The following is a 6,000-nucleotide window of genomic DNA, read 5'->3' as shown; positions in this document are numbered from 1 at the left end:
CTTTGGGGCTTCTCCACACCGTAACTCTCCCGGATGTGGGGAAAACAGTAAAGGTGGACTCATCAGAGAACAATACATGTTTCACATTGTCCACAGCCCAAGATTTGCGCTCCTTGCACCATTGAAACCGACGTTTGGCATTGGCACGAGTGACCAAAGGTTTGGCTATAGCAGCCCGGCCGTGTATATTGACCCTGTGGAGCTCCCGACGGACAGTTCTGGTGGAAACAGGAGAGTTGAGGTGCACATTTAATTCTGCCGTGATTTGGGCAGCCGTGGTTTTATGTTTTTTGGATACAATCCGGGTTAGCACCCGAACATCCCTTTCAGACAGCTTCCTCTTGCGTCCACAGTTAATCCTGTTGATGTGGTTTGTCCTTCTTGGTGGTATGCTGACATTACCCTGGATACCGTGGCTCTTGATACATCACAAAGACTTGCTGTCTTGGTCACAGATGCGCCAGCAAGACGTGCACCAACAATTTGTCCTCTTTTGAACTCTGGTATGTCACCCATAATGTTGTGTGCATTGCAATATTTTGAGCAAAACTGTGCTCTTACCCTGCTAATTGAACCTTCACACTCTGCTCTTACTGGTGCAATGTGCAATTAATGAAGATTGGCCACCAGACTGGTCCAATTTAGCCATGAAACCTCCCACACTAAAATGACAGGTGTTTCAGTTATTTTGTCCAACCCCTGTAGATAGATAGATAGATAGATAGATAGATAGATAGATAGATAGATAGATAGATAGATAGATAGATAGATAGATAGATAGATAGATAGATAGATAATCTATTTTTTCTAATTTCCTCTCTAATCTTTAAATATATTTTAAACATACTACACACATTTTCGTTCAGATTTATAAGTTTGTAGCAGTGTGTGTAAAAAAGTAAATATATTCATTGAAAGTATAATATTAAAAGCAGGTAAATACTTGTTTTCACTCACCGGTAGCATTAAGCTGGAGCACTAATTTGGAGTTGTGATGGTGAAGTGAAGTGTATGGAATAGGGTAGTTGCTATAGTGTGTTGTGTAATGTGTTATGACCATTCTACAGACTCAGTCCTACTGTATATTTACAGATTAAATAACGTCTACAAAGTGTTTTCCAGTCACAGGTACGAAGAGAGGCCCAAATTACAGTACGACGTAAGGTGTTTGTGCTTAAATCCAGGCTTTACAAAAGGGGAGAGGACGTGAGTGGACTGAACTGCTATCTGAAAGTCAAATAGGTGTTATGTGAGCGCTCCCTCAGCGCAGAGCAGTGCAGCAGCACACAACACAGCTCAACATACTGTAGATCTTCCTACTGCAAACAAGAAAAAAACCAGCACCAACACACGCCCAGAACTGCCTGTGTCTCAACTTCAACTGCCATGCTTCCAACTTCTAAACACAAGCCTCTGGACTACTTTATTTCTGTTTTTTACACTTGGAAGATTACTATTTTGGAAAATAAATGAACACTGAGGTTATAAGTAAAATTACGGCACCTCCGGCAAACATTTGCCACACCTTCAGCACTTCAACAGGTAAACGCGTATGTTTGTATGAATACAGCTTTATAAGCGAACATTTTATTTTCAAATTTATTAGCAAATAAAACGCAATTAATGAATGAATTACTCTTAACATGACAAAGTTGTGTAGCACTTTCTATTATGTCGACATTTTAGCTTTCTGTAAACAGCCACTGCTCACCGAATTCAACAACCATAGTGTCTTGTGTGTAATTATATGCATGTTTAATTTTTCTTTATTATAAAATGTATGTTAGCTTGAGAAATTAAGATTTCCCAAGTGAGGACACACTTATTTTTACTCGAATTTCGCGTTACGTGTGTAAACTAGCGGAATAAATTAAAGTTATTGCACTGCCAAGATATAGGTCTAAATATTTAAGCATGAACTGGGTGCCAAGTCAGTAATTTACATACATTTGAAAGGAAAAGTATGTCATGATTTCTGCAACTGCTGGAGCTCTCTTTTTGAGTTCTGTTATAGTTTTATAGTGTGTTTCTTGAAAATATGACGACATCTGTCAGATATATAGGCTACGACATACCAATATTTGGTTGTACTGTATGTCCCATAGCTGAATTGACTTTGGTCAAACTCTTTTGATAACATCTACAAGCTTCTGGCATTAACCTGGCTAGATTTATAACCCTTTACCAAACCCAGGACCTTGGGAAGTGCATCTCAGATGCATAATTGTACCCTAATTTAGCCATATTGTTCTCCTCCAAACATAAAGAAATTTCCTTCAATGGCCTTGTCTTTGTCCATCCAGTTTCTTGGATTGCACCTGACAATACAGACAAATTTCCCTTCCATTATGAGGTATTAGTTTAATGAGCTGTTTCCATCCTTTGCTGTTTGATTTATTTAATCTGTACAGTCTTTTGCTCTTTGATTCATTCATACTTTATTCATATTTGTTTTAAATATAGGTAAATCTATTATTAACCTTTTGAATACTATACAAAGCATTTTAGACTTTTCCTTTGCAATGCCTGTGGCTGACTTTTATGAGTGCAGTTGATCTAGGCTAGCCTTATTTATATGGGTTTTTAACCAACCCAAACACTGCCACATCACCCCACTGCTACGTTCTCTTCACTGGCTTCCTGTAGCTGCACGCATTCAGTTTAAAACAATGACGCTCGCCTACAAAGCCAAAAATGGACCAGCCCCAAGCTACCTTCGGGGTCTAATCAAACCCCGCTCTGTACCACGCAACCTCCGAGTCTCTAGTCTCGCTCGACTTGAGCCTCCATCCAGGACTAAAGGAAGACAAGCATCAAGGCTGTTCTCTGTTCTAGCGCCGAAGTGGTGGAATGAACTTCCTCTGTCTGTCCGAACATCTGAGTCTCTTGCTGTCCTTAAAAAACGATTAAAAACACACCTTTTTACTAAACACTTAGGCGGACTTGTACTTATTTACTAACATTTTGTTCCATTCTTTTCCATTTCTAAAAAAAAAAAAAAAAAAAAAAAATACACTTTGGTTCTAACAGGTTTTAGCAGATTTGTGTTCTTTGACTGTTGTTTTCCTAAACTTGAGAAATGAAATGTTCACTATAGAAGCACTTCTGTAAGTCGCTCTGGATAAGAGCGTCTGCTAAATGCTGAAAATGTAAATGTAAATGTATATGGACACACCAGTTAAATTGTATAGTAGTAAAGTAGTCACCAGCTATAGTTAATAATAATTACTAACAGTGTTAGGCCATACCACAAAGTTAAATAACAATCATACTACACCATCAGAATCATAATAATAATAACAATAATAATAATATTTTAATAATTTATAAATTAGAAAAGTTTCTTCATGTATATTTCGACCCAACACAAAAACCTTTGTGTTAAGGCTTTTGTTTTTACTAGTAATAATGCTTCTGTTACTCAGTTGTATAAGGAGAACAGTTACAGAAATCATTGAAATACCAAGACCGCTATTAATTACATGTTCCCTACTAGTGTATGTAAACTTTTTGACCTTAAGTCTTGGTTAAAGGTTACTGTTGACTTATTAGGCACGTGCTTTCCTAATTTTCCCTATAGATAGAAAATATAATTGCCATATTCATTTAGCAACCCTTAAAGAAAGTAATAATAATGTAAACCATACATTTTTACATTGTTATTGGTTGTGGAAAAAACTCCTACAGGTTGGTAAAAGCTTAGTCTAAAACCAAAAGCAGGTTTAGAGTTTTATAGGACTGAAGAACATCCTATGGTGGTTAAAACTGCATTTTTTCCAGGTGTGTTTTTTTTTTTTTTACAAAATTCTACCTATTCTACCTCAATTTAACCTCAACATTCTAACTGCTAACTAAAAATGGCATTACTTTTTTATGTTTTACAATGTATGGTTAGGAATGCCTTTTTATAGGAGGATTGCATGTATCAGATGTTTAGATTAAACTAAAACTAAACTAGCAACACAGTGTTTAAATAGGGGTCTGCTACTTTTTTGAGATTTGACTGAACTGCTTCATGAAGACATTGTCATGAAAGGCTATGCGTAGACTCTGACGTTGTATTTAGCGAGTGAGTAATTTAGCAGGTAAAAGAGGTTTGCCTGCATGTTTACTCATGGACACTTTGTTTACTGTCTCATTGGCAATAAGGTGTGGTCATATGAAAGCCAAACCTTTACAATAGTGTTTGTGAAAGTGGAATTCTGCTTCAAAGATATTACATATTCTGTTTCTGTAAACTTTCACACATATCAAGCAGGCATTTAAAAAATTTTTTTAAAGGGACAAAGGGTTGCACTTAAGTATGTAGGTATTGTTATTAATATTAATATATAATATTATTAATATGATTATCAAGAGCCATCAAGTCGATTCCGACTCCTGACGAGTTTTTCCAGAACATCCTGTCTTCTGTTTAGGTCTTAAGGCTTCTTAATAGCTCCATCTTTGTTTCTCAAATTGTATCCATCCATCTTGTTGTTGGCCATCCTTGTCCTCCTTTAGCCTCAACACTTCAGAACATAATTTCTTATCCACTGAAATAGTTCTTCTTATAATGTGTCCAAAATAAGTAAGCTTCAGTTTGGATATTTGGGCTTCGATTGAGAGATTAAGTTTGATTTGGTCAATGATTCATTTGTTTGTCTTTTTTTTGTTGTTGCCATTTTAGGTACATTTTTGGCCAAGTGTTGTTATCACCTGTGATTAACTGGCCATGGGTGTATTTCTGCTTAAATTGCGCCTAGTGCTTTCATGTGGCACTGAACCCATCGATAGTGAAGATAAATAAAATAATAAATAATGTTTCCGTAGAAATATGAATAGGTTTTCACCAAAGAGGAATGCAGCAAGAAAGTGCAATTTATTTGTAGAGAACACTGAAAACAACCTTTACCTAACTACAGACGTGTTTTCTTCCGTATCTCTTTTTTTAGAACAAAATTGATATTGTTGTAACAATAATAGCTTTAAACTGTTTAGAGTTTAATTATGGGGTTAACAAAAAACAAAAACATTAGCGTGGTGTATGATATCATGTCTACATGATGTAAACCTGTCTGTAACATAATATACCATCAGCCTTATTCCTGACACTCCCACACTATCCTTAGAGCTGGAAAACATCAAAGTACTGTATAGGTACAAATCTCAATGCCAAGGGGTTAGATCAGGATGTGAAATTCTAATAAAACAGAAAGTAATTATAAGTAAATTCTATTTGACCTATTATACATTAATTTTTTTTCTACAGCACATTATAGGTGTTTGAGATATTAAAATATAGACGAATCCAGTTGTGAACACATGTTTTTGTTGACCTTTTATCATGCAAGTTGTAAGCTATGTTGTCAATTTTGTGCTTTATGCTTTGGTGTAAGACTAGAGTAGGAACTGCATCCACAGTCTCTGATTACACAGCCATACTGTTGTAATGTCCAGGATGTGGCCTGACATTACAATGTTGAAATACAAATAGATGAACAGAGTCAAATACACAGGAGGCACATGTTGCTCAGTATAAGTGGCCATACAGATACAAGTAACCATGACATGCCCTGGTTTTGAACTGAATGCTAGTAACAATCTAGATGGTCCTTTTCTTCTTTGGCCCAGAGAACATCTTAAGTGCCTTAAATTATGCCTGTCACACCTTCTTTGGAATGTATTGCAGGCATCATTTTCAGAATGAGCATATATTAAGTAAACGATATCACCGATATCAAATGTATAAACTTAATCATAATTCCAAAATGTAAAACACAAATTAGAACAAGCTGGGACAGTATGGAAAAAATGCAGTTTCTTACATTTTCTTTGATTTTATTGCAGACAGTATGAACACAAGATATGTCGTTGTCTGTCAACTTCATTTCATTTGTTAATATACATCCATTCCTGCATTTCAGACCTGCAACACATTTTAAAATAGCTAAGACTGTAGCAATTTGCAAAGTAAAACAGCTAAGGTTTTTTTTAGCTTGTTAGCTCAACAGTTGTTAG

General features: G+C 36.0%; 1 protein-coding gene across 1 annotated transcript in view; it reads left to right on the top strand.

The window, feature by feature from the left end:
• The first annotated feature begins 1,476 nt into the window (after window positions 1–1,476).
• Window positions 1,477–6,000, top strand: part of zgc:194930 (uncharacterized protein LOC557813 homolog) — a 29,667-nt gene continuing 25,143 nt past the window's right edge. The window contains exon 1 of the mRNA XM_062993275.1: window positions 1,477–1,542. The gene's annotated coding sequence lies outside the window, so the exon portion shown is untranslated. The remainder of the gene's footprint in view (window positions 1,543–6,000) is intronic.

Source organism: Trichomycterus rosablanca, chromosome 4 (genome assembly GCF_030014385.1).
Source record: "Trichomycterus rosablanca isolate fTriRos1 chromosome 4, fTriRos1.hap1, whole genome shotgun sequence".
Lineage (NCBI taxonomy): Eukaryota > Metazoa > Chordata > Actinopteri > Siluriformes > Trichomycteridae > Trichomycterus > Trichomycterus rosablanca.
Note: the sequence above shows the minus strand (reverse complement) of the source record. Positions and strands in the feature narration are given on the sequence as shown.